Source organism: Choloepus didactylus, chromosome 5 (genome assembly GCF_015220235.1).
Source record: "Choloepus didactylus isolate mChoDid1 chromosome 5, mChoDid1.pri, whole genome shotgun sequence".
Classification (NCBI taxonomy): domain Eukaryota; kingdom Metazoa; phylum Chordata; class Mammalia; order Pilosa; family Megalonychidae; genus Choloepus; species Choloepus didactylus.
Genome location: NC_051311.1, coordinates 128,776,360 through 128,794,612, shown reverse-complemented (window position 1 = coordinate 128,794,612; position 18,253 = coordinate 128,776,360). Strand labels below are relative to the sequence as shown.

The following is an 18,253-nucleotide window of genomic DNA, read 5'->3' as shown; positions in this document are numbered from 1 at the left end:
TGTTGAGAGGCATACTCACAAATACTTTCCTCTGGCACTTTTCTGGCAGAAGCATACCCTTTCTGCTAAAACACGTAAATGTCATGTCACCACATTTCACAGAGAAACAGAGTGAATGGAAAGATTCACACAGAAAGCAAGTAATTTTTTAAATTAATATTTGTTATTGCTTTAGCAAAATGAAAGAAGTTTGTTAAGTCACCGTGCTTTCTTAGCTTTTTTTCCCAGCTTTGCAATGAAGACAATGCTTGGTTTCTTTACGGACACTGGAGTTTCTAAGGAGAATACCCATAATGTAAGTAAACAACAACAACAAAATAATAATGGCACATGTCATGTGATATGAAGGAAAAAGAAACAAGAGCAGAGAATGAAAAATAGCAATGTTTAATCTAGAAAGGTCTCCCTAAGAAGATGACACTTGGGCTGAGACCTTAATGAGAAAGAGGGGAAGGGAAGGGGAACCGGGTCATGGGAGGGGCCCGTATTCCTGGCTGAAGCAACAGCATTTACAAAGGCTCTGAGGTGTAAGGATTGAGGAACAAAAAGACCCATTTGGCTGAGTGAAGAGAGCCTGGGTGAGAGCAACATGAGGCAGGGAGGAGAGCTGGGTAAAAGCCACATCAGACACAGCCATGTAACGCATGGTGCAAAGTTAGAATTGTATTCCATGTGCTGGAGGAAAACCACTGGAAGATTATTTTGCAGAGGAATAGTATGCTCAATTTACATTTGAAGGCTACTTGAATGATTTTATTTAAAAATGACAAGAAGGGTAAAAGGAAAGCAGCAACACCGACCTGGGAGTTTGGAGTAATCCAGGCATCCAGAAGTGCTCCTTTGTCATTACCCAGTTCCGGACCACATCTTCTGTCCCTCAACCTCCTCGGCAGTCTCCTTGCCTCCTGTGTTTCACCCACTGTGAGCCATTCTGCATACAAGGGCCAATTTAATCTGTGTAAGGATGGAGATTTCCCCATGCTTAATTTGCTTCTGGATACAGCCAGTCATTAGCCTCCCAGAGGGCATCTCAAGGATGTGACTACAACCTAGCTTGCCAACATATTGTCTAATTAATTACTTTCTTAGTTCTGGCAACTGAACGTCTCACCATCCTTTGCCTTTGGCTACCTTCATGATTGGGATGAGTTGTTACTAGTATCTTCATCTCTGCTCTAAGAGTTGAAGCATTCTTTAGGACCCAGGAAAAAGCTGCCTTCTCCATGAAGATTTTCCTCACCATCAAAACCAGAGGTAATTTATTTTCTTTCGATATCCATTGCACATTGATTCCACTGTGGTTAAGGTGTGCATCGTGAACTGCCTTGCATTGATTTTTCAGGTAAATATTATATTATTTAGACACAGAGTGCTATGGAGAAGAACACATGCTTCCAGAGCCAGTCAAAACCTGGGTCTGTGTTCTAATTCTGCAATTTATGAACCGCATGGCCTTTGTCAAGTAATTCAACTACTTTAATTTTCTCATCTATAAAAAATGTACATTGATCCAATCGAAAATGTTTATTGAACTTCTGCAAAAAAATTGTCATGAATTTTTAAAATACTGTATGAAGTGCCTACTGCAGAACTTGACACATGGCAAAGGATTAATACATAGTATTCCCTCTTCCTTTTTTAGATCACAGAGGATCATAAGTATCTTTGTTTCTTTGAAGTATTTATTTAACTGCTTGTATATGGTATACAACAAAAACATATTACATGGTAAATAGTGGGTGTTCAATTAACGATTCTTCTCTATTGCTGTGGCCATTTTTGAGCACATAATCTATGCAAGGTTGATAATAAATCTTATAACTATTAATTCAACAAGTTTATTATTATAACAGAAGTGTTTTTTACAAATGGAAACTAATTGCTGCATCAGAGAGGAGGTACTGAAATGGTGTATAGATAGGTTTAATACAATCTAACATCAGAGGCTATCACAAATACGTTTGAAAGCAGATAAGAATCTGGATTATTTCTCTGAATCCTTAATATGATCTAGTCTAAGAGCTTCATTTTAAATATAGATAAACTAAGGCATCAGGGGTTAATGCCCTGCCCAAGTGAATACAGTTAAGGTTCTAGTTAGTCTGTATCCCAATTCAGTGTTCCTTAATTACATCATAAGAGGAAAAGGAAAACAAGAATAAGAAATTTCCCATCTAATGAGAACTCTTATTCAAACATTACAGGAAAGAAAGTTCTGATTTCACTGATTTTAATTATGATATTTGCAAATGGTCATTATTTCCAAGCACCATAACTGTAAGGTGTTGGTTCATAAATCCATGCATATTTGTGTACATGGTCAAAATTGTGGAACAAAGAGTAATGCATTGGTATAGGAGGCTATGTCCTGGGACATTCCAATGTTATTTATTTCTGGGTAAACTTCTGCCCCCTCAACCCCCCAGTTATTCCCACCACCTAAAATCTGAAAGCCACTGAGTTATACCACTGTAGCATTGGTGTCCCTATCTTATGCCCCTTACAGTCACAAACTGCAACATGATCAGGGATCCAAATCATTAGGATAAGTCCATTCACACATAATCCATTGGAATATTTTACTCTATCTGGCAAAATCAGTGAGTGATCAAATAGAAACATTCATAAGACAAGTCTGAGAAAAGTGACTCTTTCCATTGAAATTATTATTTGTGATTATGTATAAAGTCAAGGTAGTCAGTTATCAGTGTCTGAAGGTTTCACTTTCCATATACTCACATTTTGGTAAGCTCTCAATTTTTTTCCTCCTTAGGAGCCTCTGTACTCCATCTGGAGGACAAGCCCTATCAGACTTTCTTCTTTTCAACCCAGCTTGCTGAAGACCTCACAGTATCATCAACAATTCCAGCTGAGGCTTCTGAACAATGCTTTCTTTTGTGGCAGTTGTCAACTCCATTTAGTGTAACCAACTAGAAAAAAAAAATCCCTATAAAATGTAAGTCTTCACTCAAAGGTAGTTTTACTTAGCTCCTGACAGGCTACAGAGAAATTATCTAATTTGAAAATTTTGAGTTGAAATGAAATGGATAAACTTTAATACCAATATAAACAATATGACCTTAAGAGATACTCATGAATGAATCAAGCTTTTACAAACTTCAATTAAAGCAAAGTCAGGCATGCTTCTTTTCTCTGACCATAATTAGCCATAATTGACCATAATTCTGAATAGCTATATTGCACACAGAGGGAGGGTGAACTAATATATTTAGCACATTCTCTGTATAGGTGATTTACCTATCTAGCTAAAAACTTAGTTCACCCCAATGCTAATTTAATGTATTACCTTTTCTTTTACAAATAAGTAATTAACTTAAAATGTTCTGAAACCTACATGCAAGAAAGTTGGAGTCGGTAATTAAAGCCTGTGCCAGTAAGTTAAAAAGGAGCATTCTTTTGACAATATTAACCTTCTAATTATTTTATAAGTAATAAGAACTCTGCAAACCTTAGTCATGGTACTGAACTCATCAAACATTTCCATATTCCAAAGCTGTATGAGAGTGTCAGCTTTCAGGCTGTCCTAAATGGGACCAAACATCCTAGACGTTAGGGTAAAATATTTCTCTTTTCACATTCAAATTAAATAGAATTATAATCATTCAAATAGTTCATTTTTCTTTTAACCTTAGGTTGTTACAATGAATCCTGACTAAAACAGCTATTTAATTGGCTGTAAAATAACAGAACACATGACAGCTAATTACTAGATAAATTTGAGGGAAAACAAAGTGAACTTTGGTGGCTATTTTTGTTTTACCTTAAAATCATTTATCCTTTGTATCCATTAATTTAAAGAGAGCTCAAGCACATTTTCTGAAGGAATAATGATTTAGTCATTTAATCATTCATTAGTAGTTGGGGAAATAGACACTGCTTAATGAGAACACAGAAAATAAATCATTCTTCATATTTCCTATAAAATTAATTAAAAGTGATCCTCATAAGTAGGTTTCTGCTTTAATCTCAGTGGATAATACACATATTTCTAAATTGTGCATGTATTTCTATATATAAGGCACAGACTTTCAAATACATAAAAAAATCGATAGCAAAAGGATGAAATATCTGGTTTTAATTAAATAGGAAAAAAATCTTCAACTTTGGTATGCCAAAGCTGTAAGGAATACAGGAAAAGAATAAATGGTGAACATTTGAAGACACTGCCCTAATATTGTTATTTAAAAAACAAACTTAAGCTCCATTATCCCCTCAATACTAATTGGGCTCTATCACTGCAATCGTTAGTTTATTCAATAACTAATATTCAGAGTAACTGGTATAAACCAAACAACCGTGGATGGGTGCTCAATCTTAGTTATTAGTTTTTGATGACTCCATTCCATGGTTGTCATGCAACACCAGTGAGTCCTTTGGAATTTGGAATTATCTCTCCAAGTGTTTGCTGTGATGGTTACAATCTAACAATAACAGCAAAGCTCTTAGTACACAGATCACTCATGTTCTATAACAAATGGCAAGTTGTTCTCAAAGATATCATATTAAAAGTAAAAGATTTCAAAATCCAGAAATATTTGTTATACCATGTCTTATTCATCACTATGTGCTGATGGGAATATAAAATAATTGGTGAGTGATTCTATATTTTAAGGTTGCTAATAATAGTTAACATTTTCGATTGTTTTCTATATTTGGCACTTAAATGCATCATGTCATTTAGTCCCCATTCCAAAAGTGAGTACTAAAATAATCCCAATTGATAGATAAGGAAACTAAATTCTAGAGCAATGAGGTACCTGTCCAAGGTCATAGACAGTCAATGGCAGAGAATGGAATTGCACCCACCTATATTGGCCTCTCAAGTCTACGCCTCTAAACAAATAAATATATATTCAGTTACTTTATTTTTTAGCTGTAGGGTGATATATGCAATTCCACTAATAAAACATTTCTGTTAGGTCTCTCATGAGAAATTTGTGTATCTATTTATTGATAATTGTATTAGAATCTTACCTGGTATTATGCGTGATACTGACAAGTGAACATTTGGAAATAGGGGCGCTGCTGGCCAGTGGAGCTAGCAATCTGGTAGTTTGGGTGGCTGATAGTTCTGCCTCTCTTGCTGACATTGTAGTTTTGGACACCTCTGTGTCTTGAATTTTTCGTCTGTAATATCGGAGGATTTTATCTTTCACCCACAGTGTGGTGTATTAGAAAGCACACTGGCCTCAGAATCAAATAGTTTTATTTTATTTTTTACTTCAACAGGCATTCCTTAGTTATGTGACTTTGGAAATATCATAACTTCTTCAAGTCTAGTTTTCCTAGCAATAGAATGAAAGCTAAATTCCTTCAGGTTGCATGCTCATAATTTAATTTCAATGGGATAAAATAAAGTCTGATAATATTAGCTATTTGTCTTGAATTCCTTAAATATTGTAGATTGAAGTAAATTAGAATTCAACATATTTCAAAACTAACATTTAGGTGTAAGTTTATCAGCATGTATAGCTGAAAAAATATTGCTTTCTAAAATAAAGCACAGCAAATTTTATAAGAAAGCGTCTATTCCCATATATTTTTGGAACAGGGATTTTTTTCTCTTATTTATTTCTATCCTTAGGAATACCAACAGGAAAGAGAAGGAATCTATTAACATGGTATTTACATTCTTTCTTTTCTCCGTGCACATCACGATGACCCTCCTCACTCCATCATTCTATCGTCATCTTGACAGTCCCCAAGCGATATTTCATCCTTTCCTTTCATCACCATCCTTACCTTGTACATTCCTTCAAAAAGCAAAAAACAACCCTCTTCCTCAAATAGTTTAAGCCATTCCTATACATATAAAACATACAACCTATTCAAGATCCTCCTTACCATCTTGTAATTCCATTTCTCTTGGTAAATTTGGGAAATTTGTTCTCACCCTATGTTATGATAGGGTTCTACATAGTGTCTCACACATCTTCTGCTTTCAGTGAACATGATATCTCGTCAGTGAAGAAGCATTCAAGTATCTGGGATGATACAATCAAGTCTTTACATGTAAACAATGAATTCCTCAGTGGGCTGGTCACAATATCTTGATGACTAAGATGAAGACATAATTTGGAGAGTCTTTAAAATCTGAAAATTCCAAATTTAGTTCAATGTGTAAAATATGTCTCGACTATTTTTGTCTGCATGCTGCATGGCTATATTCAGGTTATTTTTAAATAAATAAAACAGTTGGGTCAAACTTTTGGCTAATATTACCAGTTAAACCACTTGTTTTGACCTTTAAAAATAAAACAAACCAAAAGTATTCCTTGACCAAAACAAACAAACAAAAAAAAATCCAGTCTTTTAAAATTTCTAAATACAGTAAGTCATCAGTTCTAAAATTTTGGTTAATTTTACATTGGAAGCAGTTTGACAAGATTCAGTAGTGAGACTAGAAAAAGAAGCATTTGTATAATTTATATTAAGTATGTATCCAATTAAGCAATGGTTGCATGAATAAGGTCCTTACATACACCATATCCCAAATTGACCTCAGTGTCATCAGTGTGAGAGTACAGAAAAAATAGATTGCAAGCAGTTTAGGAATTAGTAACACAAGTCTTTAAGATGTACCACATTAATAAGCGTTTCCTTCTTTTCATTGTAGGTTTTCACTTGTAAGTCTTTGGGTATTGAAGAATCCACTTGTGTTTGGTAATTAAGAAAACCTATAACACAAGGAAAGGAAGCTATCTGTCTCCTAAGAGCCTGCACAGTGTCTCCAATTATGTAAATTTTCTCATTATATTTCTATTCTTTAAAGCCTACTATACCATCACTTGGATAATAGTTATCAAAACAGACCTCTTCATTGATTTATCTGGAAGAGTGGTTCTTATCTTCTTTTGGAAACATAGGACTTCATATTTTAACTTTTCTTGGAGACCTTAATTGTCAGCAATTTGTCACTAAATCATCTGCAAAGGGCACCACACACACACAAACTTCTACAGACAGGACTTCTAGTCAGATTAAGCATTTTAATTAGTCATTCTCTTTTGCTTTCAATGGCTACATAGCTAGGAGATTTCACTCCCAGATATTTTAGAATCTTACGTTCTCCATGTCAAGATACTTAGTCTATGACGAGGAAAAATTTAAAAACATGACAGTACAGAAATGTTTTCCTGTTGAACAAGTTATCTCACTTTCTGCCTGGTCTAGATAGCACATTGTGAACTGAAAATATTAAGCACTCATTACAAAATGGAAAATTGTTTCTTCTGTTTTCCAAGTCTGCAAGCCCTATTAGAGGTTTTATTGCTTAGTTTTACTGAGTTTTTGTTTTTTTCTCCACTCATCTTGCAGGGACCTCACAACCTTCACAAGATCCATTATTAGTATTATTCTAATTGATACTTGTTTCACTTTTAGGCTTATAAAATCATTTTCTCCCTGTGGTTCCTAAAGAAAAGCTCCGAGGAATATTTATCATAGAATCATGTAGAAAGAGTATTTGTTCTTTGTTACATAAATAACTTGAGAACTAAAAATAAAGTCCATTGCATAGGTAAAGATGGCTTCTTAAGGGCAATTGTTTTCTGAGAACACACTGCATCTTCTGTAAGTTCTTTGATGGCCACCAGTCTCTCGTTCTGGGGGGTTGCATTCCACTGCTGATGTACTTAGGTTTTGTATTTCATTCAAATGTCACCATTAGGGATGTTGGTTTTTCAGTGTTTCATTCTTGGAGACCCAACAAATCTGCAGCCAATGAAAACTCATTCTTTTAGTTTCATGCCCAAAATATATCATCATGTAACTTTAAAAGATCCTACTTTTTATTGCAATATCAGATGGACTAAGTTTGTTACCTCCCAGCAGATTAACTTCCAAGTCTGTACCAATTCATTAAACATGCACATCAGTCACCAGGCTGCAGCATAATTTATTGCAATTAAGCACTTCTGTGTTGGGAAATCCAAATAAGATTGTCCATTATCAGTGCTGTTAATGGTTTTCTAAACAGTCACCAGTTCACTCACCCCACCCACCCTTCAATAATAAAATAATTTTGACAAAGGGCTGATGTTTCAACATTTTTAATAAAAACAAAATAGAAAAACCATCAGCAACCGAGCAGTAAAGTTTCCGCTCTCTTTCTTCCTTGCCAAAACTAACAGAAAGGAAAATGTCAGTCTGGCTTCTCGCCAAGAAAAGAGGAAATTGAAAGGTCTCAGTTCTTATTCTTTGACTAGTAGCATTGTGTATGTAGAGTGCTTGGCTCTTGGTCTCATTTTGACAGAACCGAAACACAGATAAGAAGTTTTGAGGACTCCATTTTGAAATTTATAGACCTTGATTCTCTTTCAATACCACATAACAAATCAATATGATTTAGAAAATAACATTGTTTCTGCCATTGACATAAGCCATATGTGAACTGCTAAGCTACTATGCAAGCCACAGCTATAAATTTGGGTCACTTGCAGGGATTCCTTATTGTTTCTGTGTTCAAATAATTCAAGCCATTACCCTAATCTTGAATGATGCCCCACAGGATGGCTGCCTAGTAATGAGCTGATAGGTCTCTCAGACAAAAAGAAGAGTTGTTCTTAAATAACGTTGCCCAATAATTCATTCAGAATAATAGGACAGTAGCCTCTGTTTAAATAACAGATTCTGATATATTAAAATCTTCAATGTTCTGTTCACAGATAACCGTGAATGTAATCTAAGGAATACATATATCTGACATAGGCAGTTTTTGATCCAGACAGTAGAGCAACCAATACAAAAAAAAAAAAATCCTAAAATAAATGGGGTAATTTGTCTTTCTCCTGATAACAGAATGTATTCTTGCTACTCTGTTAAACTTAGCCTGAATGTCTCATTGAGAAGGAGCAGGAATGCTCACTGTTTTTGTTGGAACTGGAATTAGAGTTCTGAAGGAGAGATGAAACGTTTAATTTGTCCATAGATTGGAAATTAGTTTTCTACTTTGTTACAAACCTTTTTACAGTGCATACAAAACATGGTAATGGGATTCCTCAGCCAGCAGGAATGTAGTATCACAAAAAAATAAACCTAAAGTATTAAGACCCTAGAGTATTCAGATTTAGTCAACTGATCTCCTCTATGTATCAGGTATATTTACATTTTTTTAAATGCACAGAATCAGAAGGTATTTTTTAAGCACATTAAGCTTCATTTGAAAGTGTGGGGGTAGCATTTATCTAATAAATAAGGTGAGATTAGATTAATACAGTTTTCCAAAGAATATTTAGGGGATATACTGTCAAAAACAGTCTTTAATGGTGTTCTAGTCTCTTTGACCATTTTTCTTCTCTTAAATGTACATTTTTACTCTAAACTGGCCTCTCATTATACATATGCACAGAAAGCTCCATAGCCACTTTGTGAACTTAGTTCAAATTCTCCTTAATAATAATTATATTAGGTATGCATAATTACTTTATATAAATTATTTGTGTTTTCCTCCAAATTCTAGAAATGTTGGACTCAATAAATCTTAAATAACCATATAACATCCACAAAAGCTGAGTAATAGCCAATTAATTATCTGTTTGAAAATATTTTCATTCTCTAAAATTAAATATTTCAAGATGGTTGGTCATTTAAAGATGATTGCTTTATTTAAAAATGATACCACATGAAACCATAAGGTGGTCCTAGATTCTTGGTGTGAAAAGTGAATATTTTTAAAAGCTAAACCTATGAAAGAAAAAAAAATCAAATTAAAATAAATACACATAAACACAGTTTAAAAATGTATTTTGCCATGGTATGAAAAATAATAGAAAAAGAAAATTTTTAATATTGGAGGAATTTACTGGAGAAAATGTATGAAATAAAAGCAGGAGATTTGAAAGTGCACCGCATGTGTGGAAGACAGAGAAGCCAGACAGAGTAGTGACTAAGGTGAAAACTGGGTCAAGTAACCAATAAAGAGAAGTTGCAATGAAACCTGAGTGTGAAGCAGTAGTTTTCTAATTATAAATACGCTTGGCTAGGAAATAGGGGGGGGATTTGGCAGGAAAAGGCTCACATTAATTTTGGTGGATGTGCTGTAGTATGGAGGGGCTGTAAGGAGTTTAGAAAGTCACTGTAGATTAGAGTGTAATGCATGTAATGCAACCTATTATAGATGAGGAAGTGACACATCATTGTTGTGGCTTATATTATCATCCAGTTTTAAGACAAATGTTCCTATACTGCTGTTGAGTTTGGGGACCAATGAAGAAAGTAGAAGCCATGCTTGGTTTGTTTCCACTCTGGGGAAGAAAATATAAAGGACTCTGGAGTTGATAGTGCGGCTTTGCATGAAGTTACACGGCACTGAATAATGCTTAGGTCAGAAACTACAATCAAAGTAAGGGTCCCCTTGATATCTGTACTACAGTTTAAAGCCAATTATCTAAGGATGGGGAATAAAGTGCCCTCTTTCATATACCTCTCAAAGAGTTATTTTTAAATGAGATACTATTATAGGTAGCTAGATTACTCTAGAATAAAAGAAACACAAGCAGAGTCCTCCATAACGTTAACATTAACCTTTACCTGTTATGCCTCTGGTAAAACATTGAAAAAGCCAACCCACCCTCGTATATTGCATTCTGGCAGCTTTAGCAAACTTAACGTTAACAACATGAAAGAAATGCTCTGGTTCATCTTAAATTTTCTTCTCTGGTATCACACATTTCTTTTAAAAGACTCAGACAAATAATGGGTCAACCTCTCTGGAATTAAGATTGTCTGAAAAAATTTACAAAATAATTAGAGGAGTTAACAGTTTTATTTTGAAGTTGAACTTTGTGTTACCAAAGTATCTCACATCTTCCAGACTAAACTATTTCCTCCTTTAAGCAAGTTCCCTTAAAAAGTCACCAAAATGTTTTCTTGTTATTAGACTATTTTAACTTTAAAAATGTATTTAAAATTTTTAAAGGAGAATTTGGGTAAAAAGATAGCTCACAAACTGTTAACCTAGAAAACTTTATTCCAAAGAAATATTCTTTTTTGCCTCTAGTAAGTTCTTTATCTGCATATCTCCTTTCCCCAATTTAATTGTACCTCCACGATATCGATGTCTATGTGTGATGTGTCACCATTTCTCCAATGACCCTACAAACAACACCCCACATGTGGTAGGTCCTTATGATAGATTCTTTATCCTCCCAAATCCTGGAAGATGTCATTTAAAAATTAATTGCAATTTTAATAAGCAAATACTCACTAGATCTGAAAATATGAATTTACAAACACATGGGCCATGTTACACTGAGATTGTTAAAGTTGATTTTTATAAGCGGAACTCAAGCAAAGAAGGCCATGTGACTAAGAAAGAAGAAAAATTCTAAGTTTCATATAGCTACAAATAACTGTTGGTCATTTGTATTAATGGAACTAAACAGAAGTGCAGACAATCCAAGCTGATGGTTGCTCTTAGGAAAGCTTGTGCTTGGAATCAAAAGACTGTGTTTTCTTACTGACATTTGACTAAGATGGACTCTGCTGCTCTGGGGACTCACTCCAAGGGAAATAATAATGTCCTACTGTAAAGACACCACACAGGAGGCTAAATAAAGTTGTTCGGTTTCTTCATCCTTTTTCCTTCTTCACATTCCACCCCATGCTGGGCGTATATCATTCTCGAACAGATTCACTTACAATTTTCCCTCTTTCACATTTCCCCCAGAGTATTGCAAGTGGTTCAGTTTTCAAGTTTTAAATAACTTTTGGAAAAAGCTAAGGTGGAAATGACAACAAAAATGCCAATCAGACATATATAAAGTCAATAATTTTCGTCTGAGGCATCACATGGCAAATATAGAGGTTAGCTGTGACTGTAATGCAGGTATTTATCCCAGACAAATCTTGGGACCTGGATGTTCACCAGAGTGAAAGCATTTTTTCCTATATCCTCTTTTGGAAAGAGCAGTTTTCAATCCTGTAACAAATATTTTTAAAAAATATTTCAGGCTTCACTCATTATGAATGAAGTTAATCATAGAAGTTGTAAGTAATTAAAATATTTTTCTCAATAAAATTGAATAATGCTCCAAAAACTTGGCAATCCCTGATACATAACAAAGAAACTTTATTCATTTTAAAGTTTTCATAAAAATGTAAATTTAGTTAACCCCATCGAAATGTAAATACATTTTAAACCAGATATTTCAACTTGTTCTAGTCAGACCAATATACCACACACACACATTGTGAGATCAGAATGAGAAAATTAGGCCTGCTTCTGTTTGAGTCAGTAGAGAGTGCAAATACCTGGAGGATAGAGGGTTCTGTTCAGGTCTCCCCTCCATTCTCAATGCCTAGAGCAATGTCAGATGCACCCAGTAGGCAGTTTATAAATATTTATGAAACAAATGAGTTAATACTCCACAAAAATATTAATAGACCCTTCACTCAGAAGCAGGGATGAGATAAAAGGAGTTAAAAACTTTTAAGACCCTCTCCCAGTATTAAATTATTTTGTTAGTCACTAAAGCCAATCTCTGAAATCATGAATTAATATATTTTCATGGGTAGGTTTGTGAAGTAGTGTCAAATCAGGCTAATTTTGATCCAGCTCACAACTTTACACTCTTATCTCACAGGCATTGGGCCGATGTTATGCATTGTTGAATAAACTGTTCTCTTATATACTTATATACTGTTTCTCATATACCATGACTGTCATAAAATAAGCAAGCAAACAGACAAAACAATTTCCCAGGCTTCAAGTATCCACTACAGGAACTCTCCCATATCTGTTTTCCTTTCTTAGCCAAGTTCCTCAGAAGACCTGCCTGTACTCTCTAACTTGAATTCCTCTACTCTCATTCTTTCTTCAAGCAATTCAAGATAGGTGATCATCTCTGCATCTTCCCTGAATCCATTCTTTAAAGATATCCATTGAGCCCTCCACGTCTTCTTGTCAAATCAACTGATCAATTTTCAATATTTATTTCACTTGACCTTTCAGCAGCATTTGACACAGATTTTTGCCCCTTCCTTCTTGAAACACTTTCTTCTCCAAGAGCTCACATCTCCTGGTTTTCCCCTTACCCCATGGCTGCTCCCTCTCAGGCTCCCTTGCTGAGTCCTCCTTGTTGAGCATGCCAGTCTATTACCTGTCTTCTTCACCACCATCATAGTGATGCCTAGAACAGTGTATAGCATATTGTAGGGCTCAATAAATATTTGTTGAATGAATGAATGAATGAAGAATGTCAGCATATTTAAGATGTTGTGCCAATACAATCCATACTTCAATGTTGGACTTGCCCTACCTACGTTTAAACATTCAATGTAAATATTTTGACATCTACCACCTATCATGGCAATGATGTTCTGACCAAGATATTATGTGAATGTGTGCATGAGTGTGTTTTTGTGTGCATGAGTGTGTGTGCATTCAGTGGTGAGTGTGGGTATTCCAACATTGCAACCCTCAGGGAGATTAGAGTTTATATATACACAACTAACTATAACACAAGGAAGCATGTGGTAGATGCAACAGACATGTTTGGTTATTTTGTCATTTCTTCAACAAACATTTGTTGAGCATCTCCAAAGAATCTGCACTAAGAAAGGCAAGAAAAAGTGGAAGGAAACAAAAAGTAAAGAAACTGTAGGGGATAGGTGGTAGCATTCCAGAAATATCTAAACTTATGCAGGTTGCAGGTTAAACTTGACATAAGAGAGTTGATAATAGATGAGACAAGGAGGGCTGTTAGTACATTAAAAAAAAAAATTGTGAGGAGTAAAAATTAACTGCATCACATTTCTAAGCAACAACATGTGGAAAAGTGCAGGCAGTGAAATACCCCATGTAAAGAAGCATTAGCATCAGTCACTCCCTAGAGAAGATATTTTTGTTCTGTCTATGTAGCATGTAGCAAAGACACAGACTTCTGAAAATTTATTTCAGGCAGGAAGGAGAAAAGCCAAATACCAAGAAAAATATATTCCAGACTATGACAATCAGATCAAATCATATTTGCATGAAATATTATGTGGGAGCATCCCACATAGCTTTTTATCCTAAATTGTTTAAGACCAAACTAGCCAAGATTTCATACGGAATTATTGTATGTTTTGAATCTGTAATGGTAGATACTATAGAATTGTCAGAAGAGGTTAACTTCAAGTTTTGAGCATTTACATTCTTATAAATTTTAAGAATCTCTCAACAGGAATATTTGACATTAACGTTGAAAAGCTTTTCACTTTGAGAAACGTGTTTAGGTGTCTGGAAAACCACATGGTTTATTATTGTGACTACAATAGAAATGCTGTGTTCATTTTTTTTTTTTAAACAAGGAATGTTTCTTTGTTTGTTTAAGTGCTAAATAAAGTTTCCTAAAATGGTTACCATCTGGGTCTGGGATAATACCTACTATTTAATTGTTTTTGGAGATTTTTAGATCAAGTATTAGTCTTTAAAAATAAATATACATGCAATTATTAAGACAAAGGATTTTTTCAAAATTAACTAAAACATTAGGAGAAGAATTTTAAGGCGGTGGTGTGTCCTTTTTCTCAAGTACATGACCAAATTCAATGTCATTGTTAGCGAGTTCTAATAGATTGTTAAATTTGGGCATGGGTTCTTTCTAATTCATCGGAGCACTGATGTGGTTGCATCTGTTGGTTGTGGTCTCTGAAATTCTTATATTCTTTCAGAGCAAGCTCTCATATTCATTAACTACAAAAAAAAAGAGAGAAAGAAAGAAAAAAAGAACAGCGCCTCTCTGCAGTGGGGAAGGATTAGGAAGGGCTGGTCCTAACAGACACTGAAAGTGGGCTGAAAAGCAGAACACCTATAAATCCACATTTTATTACCCACTTCACATCCTGCTCGACATCTCTCTCACCCCTCAAGAGAAAATTCCTGTTTGCATGCACAATCTCACTGGGACCATGGAGAAGTATGAATTGTACTCTGTGGAAAGAACTACACTCATATGTAAGGAAAATAAGCTTAATATTGCCTGCAAGGGCTGTACATCTCCCAATCTAAATTCCTCTTAAGAGCTCTTCCAGCTTCAGTCCCATGAACTCAAACAGGAACATCCCGTGAGCATCAGTTACTTAAAAAGTTCTATAGTTAATAAACCAGTAAAACTGACAGTGGAGTATGGCTGATGTTCTTATTTTTTTAAAAAATGAAGATAAACTAGCATGTTTAGAGGATGAAGGTAGCTCTCTATTCTTAATATAACTGGGTCTTTGAAACTTAGATATAGAGTGTTACTTTTTTCAAAGTAACTGAAAGAAATAAAATAAAATGCAAACAGCAACTTGAGTGTCAAAATATTCTAGCCAATCTGGTATCCAAGATAATGATTCTTAGACTCAGTTACAAAAATATGAGGCCTTTAAAGATGCAGATGGAATTCAAATAAAATACCATAAATATATCACATAACTCTATCTTTAGTTGTTTAAATCCTTGTTTCAGGGAAGCTGTTTTGTTTGAATCACTCTGTAGAGACACAGGAAGCCTTGGGAACAGCAAACCATAAGCAGCAGGAATCCAAAGACAGTTCAGAGGGGATTTTCTCTGGAGCCTGTTTTGGAGAGCTTTAAAGAAGATGGTAGGCTGTCAACATGCAGGGTTAGTTTAAATTTGGTGTAACTTAAAGGCAGACAGCTTAGGATATTTTACTTTTTCAAATATCTTCTAACTTTTATTATTGTATTTATTTTATTCATTCCCCATATTATTTTATTCCCAAAAGTATTTGTAGTTGCTTATAAACTTCATACATTAAAATTAAAAATTTTTAACTTAGGCACATAGGGGAATAGAGAAAATGAAGGTCATATATTATAAAGAAGCCAGAAAATAGGAACTCAAAAATGAATGTATTCATTCCTGCAAAAGACTTAAAGGTGGACCATAAATTCAGCTATGAGCCCTCTATCAAAGTCAAGTGAGAAATATTATCAGTTATAAAATCATCATTGTACATAAGATAAAAACATACCAGCTTTTCCAAAGAAGCTCACATTTTCCTACATTGAGTTCTGCACAAAATTCTTCCACAGTTCCTCGTAGTGGGGACACTGAGGTATTTGGAAGCCATCATCCTCAATAATACCCCTATGGCACAAAGAGCGCACCATAAAGCTGTTTCTTAATATGGCTTGCCCCTCCATGCTCACCAAGGAATTCATGCCAAGCAGAATTCCATAAAGGCTGTTCTAAAAGACTTCCAAAACCACACAATCTAAGCACACAGCTCCCTGATTGTCTAACTTTATCCAGGGAAAATTTTTATGCTACTCAAAAAACCAAACGGACTGGGACGCATATCCTTCAAGCAATCTTTTTTAAAAAAGAGTATTCTTCATTCAAAAAACAAATTTTAATAAAATTGGGTAACCAAGGTTATATCCTCTGGCAATAACCTAGAGTGTAGGGATTCTATATAGCAGATCCTGGCTGTTAGTTTATTCAGTCTACTTCTGAAATTGCTCCTAATGGAACCCTATAATCTATCCTAAACCAGTGTCCACTCCAATTCCACTGAAAAGTGTACCAAAGCAATGTCTTCATTATAATACAATACACATGACTCTAGAATTTAAGCTCCTCAAACGCAGGAATGTTGGTCCATTTTCTTTACTATCACATTCTTAGCTACTAGAAGTGTCTGGCATGTAGTTGATGTGTAATTAACATTTGTTGAACACTAAAGGAATGAATACACAAATGCTCTGAGTAAAAGAGGCCCCACATCTCTTTCCCATAAAATGGTAGTTGTTACCATTTTTTCAAGGTTCAGAACCCCTTTTCAAGGTAAAAACAAAATTCTGCTGATACATTTATAGTTTTTGTTTTAATTGACCATGAAAATGATAACGGATAAGCTCTTAATAATACGTAATGATGTATCATTTAACTTATATTCTGTTACTCACAAAGCATATATTGACATGTAATAAATAGTGGTATGTAGCATATTTATTGTCTACAGATAGATGCTTCAAGTACAGTTGGACTCAGGGATGCCCAATATTATCTTGGAAGTCCTCCAGGGATCCATGATCCACAGCTTTGGGTGCACTGGTGAAAAGCTTTTCCTTTACTATTTTGGCCTTGGCATTTTTCTCACAAGGTATTTCAAATTGCCCATCAACGTACAGAAAAATAGTGTGGTTAAGTGCAGGAAATATGGAGTCAGCAGCACTAGGTATGAATCCTAGCTTCTCCTTGTTCTAGCTGAGTAGCCTTAGAAAATGCACTTTCCTCCTCTGAAGACATAATTATATCCATCATAGCAAAGCTGTGGTGAGGACAGTGACATAATGGACATACAGAGTTTCCAATGTAGTAAGAGCGCCACAAAGTGCTCCACCCTTTCTGAGAACTGTTAGACAACAAAAATCATTTCATGGGACCCCTCTTGGTTTCTTAGAATAAATCTATTTCATTAGCACCTTTTTTCTGTTCCCTACAGCAAGATGACTTACAGTCACAGCACTTGAAACTATTATCTGATTTGCCAAAGAATATTCTAGCGAACCTGACTCTTGAAGTGTCAAGATGCAAGTTCTAAATAAGATTCAATATATGGATTTCTGTATAAAGCTCATGCAGCTTGTTCTAGAAGCAGTGCAAACACAGCAGTCAAAGGCCAAGGAAGAATCAATAAAATATGCTAACAGTCTTCTATTGTTCTTGTCACATTTCTCACAGTTATGATCATATATTTCGGTGACCTATTTCAGAAGGACGTATAGGAGCCCTGACATCTCCCTGGTGAAACAACTGACAATTAATGGGATACTAATGAATGGACATTGCTTTACTAGTTTTACCCAATATTTTGTTAGGGTTTATTAGAAAGAAAATCTAAATAATTTATAAGTGTTTACTGTGCCTATATCAGGGATCTCCATCCCTTTTATCTTTTCCTTTTCTTGTAGCACCATTCATCAGTCTCTTTACTGTAGCTATTACTAACATTAATGCAAATATTTCTGACAAGTGTAATTATATTCCTGTTATATGTTAAAATTAAAGTTTAGCCCCTAAAGACAAAGTCCCTGTTAACATATTTCAAACTGTAATAATAAAATTTTCTTCATATGTTATCAAATGTTGTAATCTATTTTCTTTCCTGGACTCATTTTCCTGGACATCTTTTTTTCTAGAAAGAAAAGATTTAAAGAAAACTGGAAAGGATTCTTTTTTTTTTAAGTTTGGACAAATTGTTCTTGAATATTGAATTAGAGTTTCAACATAGTGAAG

General features: G+C 34.8%; 1 long non-coding RNA gene across 2 annotated transcripts; it reads left to right on the top strand.

The window, feature by feature from the left end:
* Nucleotides 1-203: 203 nt before the first annotated feature.
* On the top strand, nucleotides 204-18,028 carry LOC119534467. Of its 2 annotated transcripts, XR_005217028.1 has the most exons (4): nucleotides 259-295; nucleotides 1,090-1,254; nucleotides 2,774-2,956; nucleotides 17,699-18,028. It is a non-coding gene; the product is annotated as an uncharacterized LOC119534467 (long non-coding RNA). The 2 variants fall into 2 exon arrangements; XR_005217027.1 differs by having other exon boundaries at nucleotides 204-1,254.
* The last annotated feature ends 225 nt before the right edge of the window (nucleotides 18,029-18,253 follow it).